Source organism: Camelus dromedarius, chromosome 26, assembly GCF_036321535.1.
Source record: "Camelus dromedarius isolate mCamDro1 chromosome 26, mCamDro1.pat, whole genome shotgun sequence".
Classification (NCBI taxonomy): domain Eukaryota; kingdom Metazoa; phylum Chordata; class Mammalia; order Artiodactyla; family Camelidae; genus Camelus; species Camelus dromedarius.
Window position 1 is genome coordinate 27,496,425 of NC_087461.1, and position 20,313 is coordinate 27,516,737.

General features: G+C 45.3%; 1 long non-coding RNA gene across 1 annotated transcript; it reads left to right on the forward strand.

Annotated features, from left to right (window-relative positions):
* The first annotated feature begins 335 nt into the window (after positions 1-335).
* Positions 336-18,512, forward strand: LOC105093245 (uncharacterized). The gene is made up of 4 exons (XR_010377889.1): positions 336-393; positions 8,719-8,877; positions 16,662-16,910; positions 18,201-18,512. It is a non-coding gene; the product is annotated as an uncharacterized LOC105093245 (long non-coding RNA).
* The last annotated feature ends 1,801 nt before the right edge of the window (positions 18,513-20,313 follow it).

Below are 20,313 nucleotides of genomic sequence, written 5' to 3' on the forward strand. Positions count from 1 at the left end.
TACAATCCTGTAAAATTGAAGGCATGTTTCTATGTATAAAGATACTCTCATGACTAGTTTTGAAGTATTAGTGGTGTTTATCCCTTTGTGATGTAATTTTATTTTATAGCTTTTGGGGGGTACATTTTGTTAATTAAAAATTTCTTACAATGAGTACATTTTGTTTTTCCACAACTAGTAATGCTTTAAAAAATATATTGTATCCCTTTAATTGGTAAGGTACTTGCCAAACCCCTGAAAGGTCTCTTTGTCATGTAAAAGAGGCAGGAGTTGATGATTGTCCAATACTTCAAGCAGCTCCTTTCATCAGGAGTGTGAATGGGTTGTAGCTTAACAGTTTGCGGAGTAAAGGGTGAAGTTGGAAATTGAGCGTTACAAGTGAGTGGCAGGAAGGTAGGTGTGCTGGCTTTGTTCTGATGGGATGGGTGCATTTGCAATGTATAAAAGAGAATGAAAGAAAGCAAAAGTGTTGACAAGTGTTTTGCCTTTTTCTGAAATTCCAGTGTCACTGACACCCTTGTCTGAGCAAATAACGCTCGTACTAAAATCAGAAAAGAACTGAAGAACAGAAAAAATTTGGCTAAAATAAATCAGCTTATAGGATAGGTTAGCGATCTATCAGTATCATGGAATTTCTTTTCCCTTCTCTACAGTTCTACAAACACTGGTTTAATGAAAGACATAAAATATTGCCCTACAGGGAAGGGTAAATCTAAAAAAAATACAAACACAGTAAAAATGAAGATTTTTGAACACGGGCTTCTCTACCTAGTAAGAATAAAAATTGGACTTTAAACATGTCCAGTATTTCAGTGTATATATGTATACATACAGAGGCAGAGAGTGAGCGCAAGCGAGTTGTGAACCGCTGCGACGTTTTCTGACAGTTACGGAAGGCAGGAGTAGCGAGCACTCGGTCAGTCTCTGTATAGATTAATTTCTCGGGGTGTTTAGACTTTGTCATGAATAGTGTGATGTAAAAAAAAATACTTTGTGCTCTTTCGTGAAAAACAAGTATTGCCTGGCTCCCTTTATCGCTGGTGGCACGATGGGCAATTTCACAGTGCGATGTTAGAGCTGCACTACTCACAGATGAGTGTTTTTGTTTAATTTGGTGGGAGACCAGGACATCAGTGACAGTTTCCCATGACCTCATGTAGTACTTTTCTTTGTGAGAACCCCAAGCTAGAAGCACCTATGCTTAGTAACAGGAAAGTTACACATTCTGCTTACAAATTAGATAAAACATTATCCTGTTGACTTTGAACTGTGGAACAAAATCTCCCATTTCTTTGGTTCTCTCGAGCGTGCAGGCAGGTGGTCAGCCCGTCCGGGGTGTGGGCAAGGGTTTCACAACTAGATTTCTGGCGAAAAAGCAGCTCTGATTTGTGGTATTTCCCTATTTTCACGTATAAATTCTTCGACTGAAAGTGGTTTTAAGCTAAGATACTGTCTTACCAGGTGGAGCTGGGAAGACAAGGGCACAGCTGGGTTTGTGACATAAGGGGCGTGGCTAAACCCAGCCACCGCAGCCACGTTCTAGTCATCGCTTCCTGCGTCTTCCCGGCTTCGCTTTTTCCTACCCTTCTTTGTTTCTCTGATTTTTGCTCACCACATTTTTATCACGTTACTTTGTACGGCTTCTCCATGTTGAAACCACCTGAAATTCTTTCTCCAATACAATACAATGAAGTAAACATGAAATACATTCTAATTGGTAGGGGAAGATACTGGTCTGAATCTAACTTTCAGCTTTGGTTTCCTCAGCCATGACCACTGGAAAGCATTACTTCCCTGGAAGGATTCTCTAGTCTGTTTTTTCAGAAAAGGATGTGAACTCGGTTCATAGCTTATAGTGGGCAATAGCTCACTTTGCTTCCCACTGAAGTCTGTTACGTCAGAAAGGGAAGAAGCTAGTGTCCTCGTTTCGTGGACAAAGACACCACAAACATCTAAAGACTGCCTGGAATCACAGAACCTTTAAGCAGCAGAAGCAGCAGCGCTCTTTTGGGGCTGTCAGGACCCCACAGGACACGTCCCAATCCCCAGCGCACTCTCCTGGGAGACCCGGGTGCACGGGGTGCTGTTTGGGGGGTGGTCATTCTCACAGGAGATGAGTGGTCACTGCTTCTAAGTTTTCAGCACTGCTGGGATTGGGAACCCTGAAGACAATGACGTGCCTAGTCTGTTAGTTCCAACATACACTGGCTTTTAAATTATAAAACAATTATTTTGAGGAGAATCTGGGTCTGCTGTAGGCTGATCTTTCGAGGCAACGACTGCCAATCTAGTTGACACTGCGTAGTGGGAAAGCGGGTCTGATTGGTGTCTTCCAAAGGGCTGGTGAATTCTGCAAACCACCTTTAAGCTGTGGAATTGGAGATGAACTGTAGCGGATGAAGGCGCGAGAGCATTCAGATAGGACGTCCTGAGTTAGTTACATCTTAAACCAAATCTTGGTTCTTTCTGGGGGGCTGCGAGACACTGTGCAGGCAGTGGTCTGCGCGCCCTGTTCCAGGCCACTCCAGCTTCGTGGCCCCCAGACTGCTCCCATGCGGGCTGTGGATCTGCGTTTTTTCAAGGGTGTTTACAGCTCCAGTATTGATTGCTTCGGCCTGCCCCGCTACCCCCACAGCAAACAATCTGCTGCAGCCTGCACTGTCGGGAAGCAGTGATGCATTATTTACCAGGAGCTAATCAATACAAAACAAGCCTCCTCTTTGTTACAGCTGTGCTATTGATAGCCTGCTTCTCCATTTTAATTTTTTATTATTTTGCATTGATTTCTGAAACTCTACTCTGTATCTTGCTTTTTATTCCTCATCAGTAACTGTGAGCTGAGTCCTACCTGACTAGAAATCTAACATCCTTTTTGAATCACAAATTACCCAACTTAATTAAGAAACAATTAGCTGAGAGTTTTTAAAAATCATTCAACTTTGCTCTAATCAAATTTAATGAGCGTGAAACTAAATACAGGATTTGGGGGAGGATACATACATAAAAATCTGAAAAGACAGATTCCTGCTGCTGTGTGTGCTCTAAGGAAAGGGGCTGTCAGGTTTTCCCATTGAGCCCCAGTGAATGTGGGGGAGACTCGGACATGGACCCGCCATTCATGCTACTGGGAATCTGACTGCTGGTCCTGCTTTACCAATGGAAGAATAGGGTCTTTGGGTTTTTTTCCTTCATTCCTTTTTTTTTCTTTCCTTTTTAAATCCTAGTTGAGTTGTCTCAAATAAAACATGAATGGCAGCTCTACTGGGCACGGCTGCACCTGAGTGAACCCCTGATGAGCCAAATAAAATGAGATCTTACCGTCCATTTACATAAACAGGAGGTCAGGTGCGAGCAGGTGCAGGGGCGTGGAGACCATGCAGCTGGGGGAAGTGGGTGGGAAGGACACAGGTGCCACCAGTCCACTCGCTTCCTTCAGTGTTTTAGAGAGATAAGACCCTTGGGGAAGTTTGTTGACTGAAAAAAAAAATCATAACATACAGAAATCTCAAAGGACAGGCCTTAGGTTTTAACAAATGTCTGCACCCCTACGAAGGTGGAAATGCTTATTCTAAAGAGATTCTAGGGCTATTCCTACACTAGTCGCTCCACCAAAGCTTGATGAGACCCTAACAAAAAACTAAGATTAATTACTATTATGAAAGAGAACCGGGTGCGTCCAACTCCAGACAAAGCACCAACCCTTTAACCACGATGTGCTGTGGCTGCGTTGAGGCGGGTTCCAGGCAGGAGTGGAGCTGAGATGTGGTCCCGGCAGGTGATGAGAGTCCATGCAAACTGAATTGGGGGAAGGGGTTCTGGCCCAGCTGAGGGCAGCGGAGGGAAGCAGGTGTCCCAGAATGTGGTATAGTCCACCCAGGAGGACGGAGGATGCGGCTGAGAGAGGCAGGAGGTCGTGGTGGTGACGCACATACTCTGCTGTCTGACTGTGGGCTTGCCTCTCAGTTCGTGTAACTGCTTCATGGGTCTCCTGTGAGGATTAATATGCACACATTAAAATTAACGAGCACTGATAACGTATGAAGATTAACACATACGTGGCAGAGGACCGCGTCTGGCATGCGGTTAGCACGACTTCAGTCTGGCCATTTTAGTAGTATTAGCATCAGTATTTCTTTAAACATGGCACTCACTCAAATGTACAGGTTTTGATGTAGGCATCAAAACACTTGTTTTTGTATTTGCCCTTCTTTTGCTGAGTCTCTCTGGCTTAGAGCAAATGAATTCTAGATTTGAAAAACTCTGAAGTCTGTAACTCTTAAGATCATCTATTTTAATGTTCTTACTGCAGGGTGAGAAAATCAGGCAAACAGGTGGGCGATGTGTCTGCAGCCACATCGTGATGTGGGTCTGCGCCCCGGCTCAGTGTGTGACGCGGGGAGGGAGGCAGTACTGAAAGTACATCACAGACAGCAAACCCACACTTCGGCAGCGACAGACGCTTCGATTTCTCACAAAGGGCTGGTTTCAGATATCTGTTCAGTTGTAAGCCTGGCTGGCATGTTCTCTGAATTTCCAGCTTGTTGCAGCATCTTTAAAACTAATTTTAGAAGTTGCTATTTTTTATTCTATTTAAAATATTTTTTAAATTGACAAATAGTTCACAATGTTGTGTCAGTTTTCATTTTGCCTCCTCTGGCACCATCACTCACGGCCTCCAGTAGAGCTTTTTCCATGAGCATCCTTGTCGCATTCATCCGAGTGAAATAACTTGATCCAGTCAGTTAAGGTTTGAACAGGTTTGTATGTAGAGCCAGGGTTCATTTCCAGGGACTTCATTTATGTGGTTTCCGTCCCTGGTAGGAAACCTCCCTGGTGCCCTTTTCCCAAGTTTTCACCCTGAGAGGCTGTCGCTTTGTCTTTGTGTATGTAGACGCGTGTCTGTAAGCTCTGTGGAGCTCCACACACGTGTGTAAACATAGAAATACACCCTTATAGAGTTAGTTTCGTGGGGGCTCAACTTTCCTTCCTCCTGGGTCTTAAAGATTAAATCATATTCACCAACAGCCGTTAGGTTTTTTGAAGCCTCAGTGTTCTTCCCCGTTTACACATAATCTAGCTCGTGGGGTGTGTGTTGTGTCACCTACTTTAAAAACACCTGGGGTCTGTGCCATGCATGTTGCCTCATTTTCATGATCCAGACTGAAGAGTACTTTGGAAAAATGCCCACTCTGATTAAAATCTGCTTTTTGCCTAGCCTAAGTGTGCAATCCTTAAGAGGGAAAATGAAATAGAAAATCTGAAACCACTCTGATGAAAAATCCCCACTTAATGGAGATTGCATTACGTGCAATTCATGAGAAGAGAGAGAACAATGAGATAGGTTTTTTTTTTTCCCTTAAAGCACATATTTACTTTTTTTAAAATTGAAGTATAGTCAGTTACAGTGTGTCAGTGTCTGCTGTACAGCATTATGTCCCAGTCCTGCATATACATAGATACATTCATTTTCGTGTTTTTTCATTAAAGGTTATTACAAGATACTGAATAAAGTGTCCTGTGCTGTACAGAAGAAATTCGTTTTTTATTTATTTTTACATATAGTGGTTAACATTTGCAGATCTAATGAACTCACCTACAAAGAAACAGACTTGCAGACATAGTAAACAATTTTATGGTTATCGGGGGAAAGGGGTTGGGAAGGGATACATTTGGAAATACTCTCTTTGATACAACTTTCTGATAATGTGGTAATACGGCGATATGTGATAACATTGCTTCCTAATTCTAAGCAAAATACATTTCAGTGTTTCTGCTGTGTGGCCTGGGGATGAGGAAGCTCAGAGAGCTTCAGGTTGCTAGTTTTACTTCAAGTGTGAGCTGTGTGTCAGTTTATCAGAATTTTAATATGAACTATGAGATAATAGAAGTACATCAAATATTTTATGAATTAGAAGTGCAGTGTATCTTTCAGAGGGTTTCCTGCATAACTTTCTGGCCCATTTTACATTAGTCTTACTTACTTTTGGTTTTTCTGAGGTTTCATATTGTTTCAAATGTTAATACTTTCCATCAAAATAAGATTGTGCTGTTATACAGACAGAACTTGCTTAAAATGATCTCCACACTTGATTTCATTTTTCCTCCAAACTCCTCCTCTAGAAGCTATAAAATATTTCTAGAAATTCATATATTACCAATGAAAGCCATTCATCAATTACTAAACCAGTTCATTTAGTAAGCAAATGTTTCACTGATGTATTCCATTAAGAGGTCTGACTAGATGACACGGGTAAACGTTCACTAAAATCCTCAGCCAGGACATGAGAGGCACTAGCAGATGTGTATTGTGGAGGGCCTGAATTTATTGCTTAGTGACCTCAAAGTGCTTCCTAGACCCGCGGCCCTGCGGTGTAAAAGGGCAGGCGAAAACCCAGGTTGTCAGGTTTCCTTTCGGCTCTCTTCATCGTCTCCCTTCTTTGGGGACAGAGTGGTGGTGCAGGCCTGCGTGCTGGGGTGAAGCCCTGGCCGTTCCCCACGCTGGCTGCGCCCTGTCCTCGTGGTCAGGGTGCCTTGTTGCCGGGGGAAGACTGAGGTCAAGGAGGCCAGGAGACAAGGCAGCAACTCCTTTCACTGTCTGCACACCTGTACCTCTGTTTCCTGCCAACAATAGAAAAAGCTAATTAATATCTCTGCCCTTCGCACAAAAACTTAACTTTAAAATGAAAAGGTCTCTATCCTCAAGGCTGCATGTCTGTTGGCTCTTCTTGGCCAATGGAGGCCGTGGTCCCTTTAAGGCTGTGGACTTAGGACATCGCTCCGGCCTAGTGCTATTGGCTGGTACCATCGTAATTAAGGCTACGAGGGTCAAGTTACCGAATATTCTATGAAGAGAAAAAACATTCTCCCCAAATGTTATTTCCTTGCCCTGGTTGCAATCTGAAGCCTACACAATCATATTTTGGGCACAATTAGAGTTGATGGTAATGTGATTTTATCTGTCAGGATAATATACCCCGACAGAACCTTAGAAAATGGAATGTTTTATGCAATGGAGCACATCAAGATTTACACGCACGGCTAATTGGCTGGTAAATATGCACAAGGCCCAGCGTTTAGTGTTCCTTGGAAGAAATAAATCTGCTTGCACGTGCCCTAGAATCCATTCTAAACTTCCTTTGGGGAAGCTTGTGTATGTCAGAGGCATTTTTAATTTTCTTTCCCAATTCTGTTCTGAAAGTGTTTCTACAGAGTCAGCAGGGCAACTGTCCCCATGAAACAAAGGGACAGTGAGACACATGCCCCATCCAGGGTCACCAAATGAACCGCAGATAAGAGTGAGGGCAGAACCAGGTCACTGAGGGCAGAGCCCAACACTGGTCTGCTTCCCTTACCCCCAAAAGAAAGTGCTTCATTGGATTTATTTATTTTTAATTTTATTTTTAATTTTTTGTTTTCATTTTCTTTTTCATGAAAGGTTATTACAAGATACTGAATTTAGTTCCCTGTATTCTACAGAATAAATTTTTTAAAATCTATTATGTTTAGTGGGTAACATTTGCAAATCTCAAACTCCCAAATTTATCCCTACCCGATAGATTCAATAATAGAATTTGACCTAAGAGCACTATATAGTTATCCACAGCCAGGGAACAGCCCCTTGAATGTGAAATTGGCCTGTAACAAGCTAATCAGGCCAGCTCAATTTCCCTTTCTTTGCTAATCTAATGGAGGAGTGATTCATAAACAGTAAAATTATAAAAGTGAACCAGAAATACAGAACTGAAGTCCTTGCAGATAACCATCTGAATAATCAAAAGTTGGCTGTGATTTGAAGAAAAGACAGTGTAATCTTTACCAAGCAAACATTTAAAGGCAAGAAACATTAAACTGTGTGTTCCAGCGCTCTCTCCTTACTTGCAGAGGTTGAATGTGAACAAATTAACTCCTAACTTACATCCTCTCAAGAGCCAGTTGGCGTTCGCTGTCTACGTGTGCTGGGGACCCTGTGAATTTGAGCACTATGGTTCTGCAGGTTTGCAGGCTGATGGTTCCAAACAAGGTTTCAGTCTTCGCCTTGCTCTGAAAACTTCCTTTTCCCACCAGCGTTCCTGTGCTTGCCAAGAGTGACATAACCTTGAAATTATTTGTTACATTCTCCAATGAACAAGCCTGGCTTGTTAGGGAAGCGGACAGCCTGCATCATTAGCACAGAGCACAGTGGTGGACTCAGAATTCCGCCGAGACGGGTGGGCCCCGTGTACCGTTTGCTTCTGGGAAATGGCTCTGATTTTAGAAACAGTTTGGTGCTTTAACTGGGCTGGTGGGGGTGGGCTGGCCTCTGGAGTTTGTTAGGGAAGTGTGTCACCTCCTGTGCTGCCTGAGAGCTGAGGTTCACAGGCTTGCCAGTGCACCCCCGTCCAAGTAACATTTCCACGCGTCTTAATTGCACTTGCCCTGTATTAGGGGTCTCCCTTTGAACTGGGTTTGTGGCAGTGAAATAAAATCTTGACAGCAACTGTTACTGATTTTTTCCCAGTGATAAAATGAACACTCTCCTAGCGTAGGCAACTTAAAAGTGCCCCAAAAAATCACGCAGAAAAGCAAACCATTTCCTTACCAGCCACAGACCCACCAGTGACACACACGCATGTAGTCAGCCAGCTAGAAGGAATGACTATACGCCATCTGTGGTTCATTCAGGAGAAGAGGAAGAATCATAAAATCACACACCATCTCTTGGCTTCACAATATTTACAGGTTTAAACAGAAGATCCAGTCTGTTAATATTCTCTCTGTGTATGTGGATTGTGTGGCACGCGGCAAACAGACTCATCTGGAAAAAGACGCAAGGGAGAACCTTGATTTCCAGAAGAACTGATGTTGGAATTAACTGATGATGGAATCAACCTACAGGAAGTAGGTATTTTTTGTTAACTTTACGATGTATATTATGCTGAGCTTTGGATGTTAGTTTTATTTTTGAGCAGGTAATATACTTGCAGGTCGCGGTGTAGAAAGCTACACGGAAAGATGTGGTTCGGAGTCTCTCCTTCCAGTCTTATCTGCCCATCTCATCATGCCTCCCGCCCGAATAAGAAATGACCTTTCCTGTGTCGCATGTACGTTTTTGGTTTCTCTTTATGCAACACTACTTACTTCTTTTTCCTTTGTGTGGAAGTTCTGTAGCCTCGGTGATTTCCGATGGAAAGACAATTCCTTTACAATATGTTGTGACTACAAATAACATGGCCATGATAACCTGGTGCAAACGTGACCTTGTACGTCCACAGTTGTATATTTAAAGATAAATTCCCTGAGCAGGACTGCTGGCTCAAGGAGTAAATTCATTTGTGATTTGGAAAGACTTTAATCTTTCATAATGATTTTAGCATTTTGAAGTATCACCAGAAACGGAAGTATTTGCTGTCCTTCAGCCAAACCAACGCTCTGTGTTATCAGGCATTTGAACGCGTGTGACTCTGATAGGTGAGAAATGGTGTCTCATGGCAGCATTAGCTGGTGTGAAGCTTTTAAAAGAGATGACTGTCTGCTTTATGTGTTCACAAATGTATTCTTTCCCTGGAAACTTACTCCTGATTGCTGCCTGTTTTTCTATTGGATTCTTCCTCTTCTCAGTTTTTAGAGAGACTAGCCGTTTACCATATGAGTTGCAAAAGTTTTTGTTTTTCTTTTTTTATTTACTTATAGTATTTGTTTTGAAGTGTGAGGTGATTTTTTGGGGTTTGTTTTTTTGTTTTGTTTTGTTTTGTTTTGCTTTGTCCTTTGTTTTACTTTGTGCACTTGCCTTGAGTTTTTATGTGGTCACGTGTTATCAGTCTATTTTCCCCACAGCCTGAGCGCAATCTTTCTTTACCAGAATTCTTTATTTTCTCTTCGGAAAGTGTCCACTTAGAAAAGGCACTTTTGATGAAAGATAATGCTATCTCATCCTGAAGAGAGGCACTGCAAATCTCTAATTTATTTAAAGTTTAATACCATATTTCTTCTTAAATGGAGGCAATAACACGACAGATCCTTGGGGTTTGACTGTTTCAGTGTCTCATCCCACATGCACGGTTCTAGGTTTCCATGATCACGCGTACTGATGAATGTATAAGCTCTTGCACTGTGGAGACAGAGATCTCAGTGTCAATTCCAAACAGGCTAAGATAGCTCCCTGGGAAGACGACTATAACTCAGAATCTCTGAGATCGACTTGACTGCAGAAAACCATCTGGGGCTATACATGGATGTATGTTTCATGTAATCATAGCAGAGAGGCTAAAATATAAAAGCAACACTCATCTGTGTTAGTCGAGTCTTGCATCCCTTTGTGTTCAGGACACAACTGGTGACACCCTGAGTTCAGTGACCGCTCGGAACATCCTGGTGGCTTGGGGCGGCTGGTCCAGTGGTGTGTGCTGGTGTCTGTGACAACAGGCTCCCAGTTTGCTTACGCAACATCAGCTGCCTTGGGTTAGAGCCTGAACACGTCCTCAGCCCCGCACTTCAGGGGTGTTTGGGACAGCTCAATCATTCGTTTAGCTAGGACTGATACTGCTCCCGCGTGTGGATTCAGAGCTAAGCTGCAAGGCTCCAGCTCTAATTGGAGAAATCTCTGATAAATTCCCACAGCAGTCCTCTTGGCTGTGTGTAGCTGCCCTGCTGTGAGTGTCCTCTGCCCCGGTCCCACAGCCACGGCCCCGCGGGTATCATCTTGTCCCGCAAGGCGCTGCGGTGGACGCTGTGTCTTTGGACTGATTTGATGGACTCAGATTTTTCTCTCTGTCTCGGAGGAGACATTCTGCCAGTTCAGTTTGCTATTCTGCAAGGATAATGGACCAGGCAAAGACGGGATGAATTCTCACGGTAAGCCCCGTCCGTTATACCAACGGGAGCTTATATTTTCTTGTTACATGGAAAGAAAATACCATCCTGAAAGCGTTGCTTTCACTCTACATTTTCAATTACTCAAAGGAGGCATGTCTACCCAGATGCTCCCCCGGGTCTCCTTTGCCACCTCAAGCAGCCAGCTCGTCCCTTCCCACAAAAGCCTCCTCATCACCTCCTCACGACGTGTGAAAGGTCTCCACCAACGTAGAGCTGCCCTGCAAATGCTCCATTCCTCCACGTTGTTGGCAAACATAAGTCCAACCTTTGCTTATTCTATTTTTTGACTGCCTTTTGACAGACCTCCCTGCTCATTCATCAGTTTCTTCAACAGTGAAACATCTGCTTTGTACGGGTGGTTTGCCAGGCCTCGGCCAGGCTCTGACTCCTTGGAAGAAAGGACACATTTCTCACTCAGTCACAGGGGAAAACGTCCCCACAAAGAGACAAGAATACAACCACAGGGCCGTTCAGAAAGGCGGATGCTAGTTTCTCAGTCACGTCGTATTATTGGATTGAAGCAATTTGCTCCAGGATAATTTGCTGGATTATGCTGCAATCATTGGAAATCGACCAAAATACAACGTCAGCCTGTGGATGGGGATCTGGCGTGGATTCTGGCTCCTGGAGACACTCCGGGGTCCTCCCTGATGGCTTGGTGGCTTGGGGAGTGACCCTGTCACAGACAAGCCCTGGGTTAATCACACATGGTTTCAGTCCTGGTTCCGTCCCTGGCCGTGCGACTCTGGGTAACATCAAAGGGTCTCTTCCTCATTGCACTGTTATTAATGTGTTAACACGAAAGATTAATGATCGTAACTACAGCATTTTTTGTTACTGGGGAGATACTGTCCTTGTTAAAACACGCGGCACACCGTCTGCACCTGACCACACAGGCACGCTGTCACTCTGGGAGTGTTTCTCGGCTGGTGCGTGTGTAGTTTGCTCGAAGTTTTACTGGCATTTCAAACACGCCATGGACACCTCTTGGATGTACACACCTTTGCACACTGGGGAATCTTGCTTCCAGCTTGTACTCCTGACAAGAGCTTATGAGTTATTTCCTCATAAGACCTAGTGTCATCAAATTTTAAAGATTTACCAAACTGGTGGTGAAGTTTGTGTGTGTGTGTGTGTGTGTGTGTGTGTTTGTGTGTGTGTGTGTGTGTGTGAAAGCAGCTGTCTTGACTGTGGTCAGGGGAAGGTGAGCAGATAGTTGTGGGTGATGAATTAATCACTTTAAATCTGTTTTCCGGTGAAGCCACTGTGTAAGTGGGGAGGGGGCTGCTAATGAGCTGCCTAACCCACTGACCCAGGGCTGGCCAAGCCTCTTTTTTGAGAGCTTGGAGGATGGAAAAGCATTAGAAACAGATGAACAGTGGGTTATTCCGAAGCCCTCCGGCCTAGCTGGGCTCAAGAGCATGCGCCGTCACGGGGCGGCGTCTACCCAGCAGGTGGAGCGCCGGCGGCCCGCGGCTTTCTCGGACCTACACACGCGCTCCGCCTGCAGCGGCCTTGCTCAGCCCACGGGGTCTGAGGTTTTGGTGTTGGGTTGGGTGTGTTTAAACACATAATTGTTCACAAAACTGCCCAACCTGTGTCAGATGATTTTATGCCGTGTGGCCTTGTTTTAACTGAAGTTTTCTTCAAACTTGAACTCACTGCGTGTGGATGCTAATGCTTCCTGATCGCTTGTAGGCTCATCCAGCAGGTCCCCGCTTCTCAGCCGCCACTGCCCTCTGTCTACTGAAACGCCTTGTCTTTTGTTATCACTAAAGAATTAAGTCCATCATTTTCAGATTGAAAGAACTATGTCAGTTTCAGTTTATCTTAAAACAGTTCATAGTTTTTGAACCAGTAAATCCCGGTGGTCCCTGTCAGAGCATTTCTGATCCCGGGGACTTCAGTACCCATGGTCACCGCTGCCCTCACGATGTTAATACCGCTCCTGGCTGACCTGCTTCTTTTCCTTCACTCTCTACCTAACTGACCCCCTTTGAGATTGAAGAGGGGTTCAAGATGTAACCAAGCTGGACCCTGTGGGGCTGTCCAGGGACAGACCCCTCCCCCAGGTCCTCTGCGGCAGCTCCTCTCCGAAGGGCCCAGATAACAGAATCCCATGTGTATTTCCTGAGCTTTTCAGATGCTAAAAACCACCACCAAAGAGAAGAAATTACCTACTTGAAGATGGAGAGCATGTGGCCCCCGGACCTTCTGGTGCCCAGGGCTTGAGAGTGTTGGCACCCTGTTCCCTCGACATCAACCAGAGAATTGTGCACAGCTGATCACGTGCCCAGCAGCGCCTCCCCACCTGCCTTTAAATGTGCTTTGCTGAAACCCTTCGGGGAGTCTGGGGTTTTCTTGGGCACGAGCCACCCCGTCTTCCTTGCTCGGCCCTGCAATAAACCTTTCTCTGCTCCAAACTCCAACGTTTTGGTTTGTCTGGCTTCAGGGTGCAGTGGGTACCTGAACTTTGGTAACAAAGGTGCTGTTCTGGACATTGAGCCATCCTTAGGGAATGTGAAACAGTGTGGTACGGAGAGTCACTGCGGGGTGCTACGTGTCTTTTCTTAAGACCTGTCTCCCTTCTCTGTGTTTCCTTCCCCTCCCCTCCCGTGTCCTTGCGGCAGGCTCTGATTTCTGAACCACGTGTAGTGAGTGGGGGTGTGTGTGTGTGCATGTGTGTGCGATTTTTTTCTGCCCTATGGCGGGGAGATTTGACAAACTCGACAAACTCATCTGGTAAGGCCACCCCAGGGGTGACATGTAGGCTGTTTGAGAGCATGTCGCTCCCTCCACCTCTGCTCTGTCTGCCGGCACTCTGCCTTGTGAGAAGGACAGGCGTTTTCTCCTTGAGGACCAGGGCGATCCTACATTTGCAAGTACATTTGGACCAAGCCTGTGGCTAACACCTCATCCCTTCTCTCTTTTTAAACCTCTGCCTCCCTTCTACAGCCTGACTGCCAGTTGGAGTTCCATTTTCCCGCTGCTCCCACCAAACAAACAATCACCGCTTGGCCAACCCCTCGCACTGCCGTGTTGGTGGAGAGTTGCAGGTGAGGACAGCCCCGCTCCTGGCAGTGACCCAGGGCCATTTGAGGGGTCTGGCAGCTCAGTAACTGGAATGAGACCTAGCACTGAAGCCACCTCCCTCCATGGGTCCTCTTGGCTCCATGGTGCTTCTCTCATCTCTGGGAAGGAGGCAGCCACAGGAAGACTGAGGTGGTCCTAGCGGAGCTAAGCGTGTCCGTCTCAGACCAACCTGTCACTGAGACGTCTGGGGTTCACTTGCCACTTCTAGTCCCTCTCATTCTCCTCCGCGGCTGCTTGCTGTCCAGCTGCCCTGGGGAGAGTGCCGGCGCGCCTCGTGTTTACCCGTGGAGAGAACTTCTTGACTGTTTCCCTGACAAGATGAGCAGCTCCCCAAGGAAGGAAGGAAGGAAGGAGCTCTAGGGAGATGGTCTTCAGGCTAGGGAGACAAGTCAAGTCTAAATTGGACAATTAGGGCTCATTCCTTGAGTAGAAATTGGAAGATCTTTTCCTGGTTTCTTGATTTTCTTCCCCCTCCTATTTGAAAGCCATACTTTCTATGTGCCTATAATAACGATCTTTTGGGGGAGAAATTAAACATTGCTCACGAACATGGGAGCCAATTAAACATGGCTCACTCCTGGCAAAATCTCATCAACATTTTTGTTTCGGTTCTCCATGTTGGATACATTTAGGGTAAGTTTTATCCTAAAGATGCATCATTAACTACTCCTCTGACCCTGTTCCTTGCTGAGCTGTCAGCATCAACAGCAAAGGAAGGGTAAAGGGGAAAACGCAGCCCAGGTAGGCACGAGAACAGGCTGCTTCAGTGGTGTGCCTTATCTCCCTTTGCAACTTCTCGCCCTAATTTTTCAAACATCTTTCTTATGTGGTTTGTGAACCGAGAACAAAGTGTTTTAAGTCAAGGCGTACAGTCCAGTAACTCCATCCAGGAGCCTTTTATTTTTTCTGAGACTTGGCCTTTGAGTTGTTATTTTATCTTTGCATTTATAGTTACATGTAAAACATTTTATAGAAGAAGAGTCCATTGGCTATTCTGACATCCCTGGCAGTCAGATACGGTGTTTAGTACAATAAAAACACAACATTTTGTGACTGCTTCTCTATGCCAGGCACTGTTTTAAGCACTTTGCATCCATTAAATCAGTTAATTATCACAATCTGTGAGATGGGTAGTAACACCAAACCAAGGCACAGAGAGAGAACTTACTTGGCTTGGGTTACACACGTAGTAAGTGGCGAAGTCAGAATCGTAACACAGGCAATCCAACGGAGAGAAGAGGTTTGTGATTTTTCCTCCCCAAAAGCGTGCTTTAAATGCTGCTGGTAAAGTTGCATCTTTCCTCTTTACCGCCCCCTCCATCACACTTGTCCTCATGTCAGGCTGCGTTGAAGTGACCCTCGATGTTTCAGCAATCCATCTAAGAAGTCGAATCGGAGATAACGTTTAACTAGGGGTTTCATGGCGTATTCACATGGCTCACAGTTACTGTCGGGTATGGTTACGTTACTACTAGCTCTCCTGGTGTAGAAATCACTTTACTGTCCTCTCTGCCAGTTCACTTGTCACTGTAGCACAAAGGGTGTACGGCGGCACGCAAGAGAACCTGCCCACGAGTGCCCAGTGCGCACGGCCCTGAGGTAGGTCACACGCACGAGGAACAGGTTTGAAAGGTCCACGGATTGAAGCTTGTCTTCCAAACCTTGCAGCTCATAAATTAAATACACTTAGTAGAATTTTTCCTAAACTTGACAGCAATCCTAAAAATTACCTTTACATGACCATTAACAAGTTGTGAAGCTGAAATGATTTTTTTCTAAACCGTGAGAAACAAACATGTTTTGATCAACCGTGCTAGGAGGAAGACTAATTTATCTTCCTGTTTATCTATAGACAGATTGATAGATACAGAAATATCCAAAGATACATAGCTATATTTACAGATAACATCTTTGTCTCTCATAGAAAATGCCATGGAAATAATAGATATCACCAATCAAAGGGTATCCAGCAAAAAACATGGAGGGAAAAGTGTTATGGAAGAGGATTATGAAAGTGTTTAATTAGAAGATAAAAACTTTATAAGCTGTGAATTTGTAACTTGTGATTTTTTTTTTATATTTTGAGTATTGACTTTCACACCCACTTTTGTAGTCTTAATTCTGTGTTTTCTAAAAGAGCCCCCCAAATCTGTGGTGATACCAGGTTGGTAGGGTTAAAAGCAAGTCTGCTGGAAGGACCGACATGTACCCACGTGCACTGTCCCATGTGCTGGTGACCCCTCCGTGCGCAGTCACACGTGGCGTCCTCTGCCTTGGAGCTTATGTTCCCTGGAAGAGGAGGGGCAATCAGGATTTCTTACGTGGGGATCAGGGACAGGACCCCGGCCCCATGCACTCCAAGATCCTCGGGCACAACCTACTTAAAACACCCACATAACAGCAAGAAGCCACACCTGAAGGGCGTTCGCATGAAAACGCGCACGGCTTGCCCTCAGTGTCAGTGCGGCTAACACCAAGTCTTGCCTGGGTCGCTGAGGGGTGTTGTGCTGTGAGCTTGATGCCTTTGCTTCACCTATCCCCCCCCCCCCCCCAGGAGCCATCCACCTTTGAAGCTGCCTGTGGATTCCTGCTGCTACGGCAAAGACACGTCAGAGCTTACACAAAATTTCAAGTGTTAATCCTACAATTCAAAAACAAATGAGACTCAGTCCCTGTCTCTCTCTCACTTTGTCATTTGTCTCCAACTTACCTAACAGGAAAACCGAGGAAGCCCAGCATCCATCTGAAGACAGATCAGCTACAAAGGGAAGATTCCAACATCTGAAATACTGAGGTGATCCCATTACAAACAGTGATGACACAGCGTTGCCTGAGCCCTGCCTCCAGTCCTGCTTGAGGGGTCCTGAGCGGTGGCACAGAGTGCTCTGTGCTGTGGCTCCTCTGGGTAAACTCGGAAAGGACAGAGTCACGTGAACATGTCCTGGCATCGTGGATGGTGGAACAAAGTGAGTGTTTCCTGGAGCTGCGTGTATGTATCCTCTTGTTGCCTGTGTGTCCACTGACAGTATTGGTAGTAGGAGTGCACGTGTGGCATCAGTGAGGATGTTAAAACGTGATCCTTTCCAAGAGTTCAGTCCTTGGTGACAAAGTAATTCTTGAAAGCAATACAAGTGGCAAGAATGAGCGAAAAAAAAGAGAAGGAGGGAGAGAGGGAAGGAGGGCCGAAACAGAGAGAGAGGAAGGAAAGAGAGAGGAAGAAAGAAGAAGGAAAGGAAGGAAGGAAGCTAGCCTAGTAGGCAATTAAGAAAATACAGTTTAAACAATAATGACATACTGTGTTGTACCTTTCAAATTGTTGAAGAATTTTCACACACACACAATGCTCTAGTTGGCTATTGCTTATAAAAATCCATCCCAAATTTAGAGGCACAAAGGAGCCATTGTTTTATTAAGCTCATGGATTCTGAAGGTCGAGAATTCAGAGAAAGCAACAATGGGCTTAACCGTTTCTGACCCGCGGGGTCTGGGAGCTCAGCGGGGAGACTCAGCCTTCACAGTTAGGTGGTCGGCCTCAGACTGGGTGTCACCGAGTATCCAGAGATGGCCTCTCCGTGTGACCGGTTTCCTCACAACCAGGCGCCTAAGTTCCAAAAGCAAGTGCGTCAAGAGGAGTGAGATGGAAATTGTGTTTCACGACCTGGCCTTGGAGCTTGCATTTCGTCACTTTTGCCAGTCAAGGTTCCACCACTTCTAGGGGGGGAGCAGGCTCTGCTTCCTGAGGGAGGAGTGTCGGGGGCATGCTGTGGGGGGGTCATGGGGGACAGGAGACGTTCTGCTGGTGTTTCTGGAAAACACGACTGGCCACACACACTGATGGCCAGTGCTCCTGAGGCTTAGGAAATGAGAATAGAGCGGCCCTTTACTGTCACGGGGGGTTGGCTCCAGGATTCCTCCCTCCCCCAGACCAAAATCTGGTGCTCAAGTTCCTTCTATAAAGCGGCCCAGTATTTGCATACAACCTCCGCGCACTGCCTGGCGCACATCGCGTCAGCTCCTCATGACTCACAACCCCTGATACAATGCAGGTGCTGCATAGAGAGGTGCTGGCAAGGGGCCGAGTCAAGTTTTGCTTTTTGGAACTTTCTGGAATTTTTTTTCTTTTTTCTCAAATATTTTTAATCTATAGTTGGTTTAATCCACAGATGCAGAAACAGAATAAGGAGGACCACTGGTCTGGCCATCGGCTCTGCTTAACACAAAAATTAAACTAACCCTATCCCTCAATCTAATTCTAGGTTTCCAAGCGCCAAGCCCTAAGGGAGAAATACCGTTGTTTCCGTAGTGCACAGGCACCGTGGTGCACCTGCCTGTGAAGAGCTTACCGTCCCAGATCAGGTCTGACCGACTGCAGCACAAGGTTCCAAGCTGACGGGTGCAGTGGGGAGTTAGGGCCCTTCTTGCGCCCCTGCCCCCACCCAGACTTTTCAGAGGCTCCCAAAGGCATGGGCGGCGGTGTAGTGATTTTCACCACGGTTTTCTAAATGTTCTAAATTTCCCATAACAAATTCACTATTTATCAGAAAAAAGGCTATTAAAAGGAAACCAAAAATTTTCAGTTCTCATGCTAATTTGTTGGGGGCATAGGGTGTTTTGGTCCCATACCTTACAATGGTCTTGCCAGCAGAAGCTTAGAGAGAGGGAGAGGAGAGGAGAGAGAATAGAAAGACTTGTTTATAATCACAGATGTAGGCACGTGACTGACATGTCACTCGTAGCCCTTAGGTATATACATAATACATACATACGTATCTTAAATGCTGCAGCAGGTGCCTAACCGATCCCCTGGCAGCAGTTTTGCCCACTTTAATCCATGCTTCACACTATCTCCAACCAGAAAGAACTTCTGAAGATGCAGGTTTGATCACATCTTCTGTTTGGAATCCCTCACAACTCTTAGGATATGGTATGCATTTTGTCACGTAGCTGGTATACTCTGGTGGAACTGGGTGTCTCCTATCTCGTCCAGTCACTGAGTCCAAGTTTGTGCTGCTCACCACACAACAGGCCAGTAAATCGAGAGACGGGGTGTTGGGGCAAGGAATAGCGACTATTCAGACAGCCAGCAGACTGAGAAGACGGTGGACCAGTGTCCCAAAGAACCATCTTGGCCGGGTTTGGATGCTAGCTGCTTTTGTAGAACAAAGATGGGGAGGTGAGGAGATAAAGTAAAAAAGGCAATAAATTGTTGCAAATAATTCATTGTTCGGCCAGATTCTGGAGGGGATGTGTTAATTTCATCTTTCCTGCAGCCGTTCCCAGGTGGGCCTGGTCTGGATGTCTCCTGTGAGCTTAAAGCAGGGTGTTCCAGCTTAATGCTCAGGCATGGAGGCTGGGTTTCTGGAGATGGACATTATGTACACTTCAAGCTACTGGCAACATCCCTTTAGTGACTTAACTTTCAGCAAAAGCAATAGAATACAAAGTTTAAAGTAAAAGAAACGGATTCAATATGGACTCAGATTTGTTCTTCCCAGTTACATTCCCTCTCCCCCCGCCCCCACACATAAATAAGCCATGTTTTAAATAATGCTGGTTTCCTTCAGTCTGTAGCTGTATTTTACTTGGCCCATAGTACATTTCAAAAATACTTCTATGTGTTGCTAATGTTTACAAATCGGGTGATTTTACAGTAAAAATATCTGGGTTTTCTGATTTCCCTTGGACACGACACAGGGTGCCGACATTGTGTTTGCAAACCCAGTACCTCCTTGGAAGCACAAGGGACTCAGGTTGCAACGGTGACTGTCCCGCACCAGCTTCCGTCATGACACACACTGCATCCCTAGCCCCAGTACACACTGACGTTTGTGATTCCTGCCAGAAGTCACACGTTTAGCAAAACCTAGACAATATACAAACCATCGTACTTTTTCTCCTGACTGTTCTGACGTCGTTTAGAAGAAACGAGCATCACGTCTCCTGGTTAAGAAAGCAGATTTCAACCAGCTCCTCTGGTCTGAGGAAACGCAAGGTTTACAGGCGGGACTTGATGTTCCTGTAGCTGTTCTCCTCTGTACTGCTTAGAGCCTTTTAAACTCCGACTTCCAACTGAGCGGTTTATTCTGCTTTTCCTCGCATTGCTTGCTAATTGTTTTATGAGCCTTAGTCTTGATCCTTCCACCAGACTCTAAACTCACTGACAGTGGGAGCCATGTCAGGAGACTTGGAAAAGCTCTCAACATGTTCTTGCTGATGATTTGATAAAATCCATCATTTTAGGCACTGGATAGGTATTCTGGGAGAATGTCATTCTGGGCCTTGACAAGGCTGATTTAGGACAAGTCAGCCAGTCCTATGCAACTCTTTGGGAAAGGTCAATTTCTAATCCCCAAAAGAAAGAAGAAAATA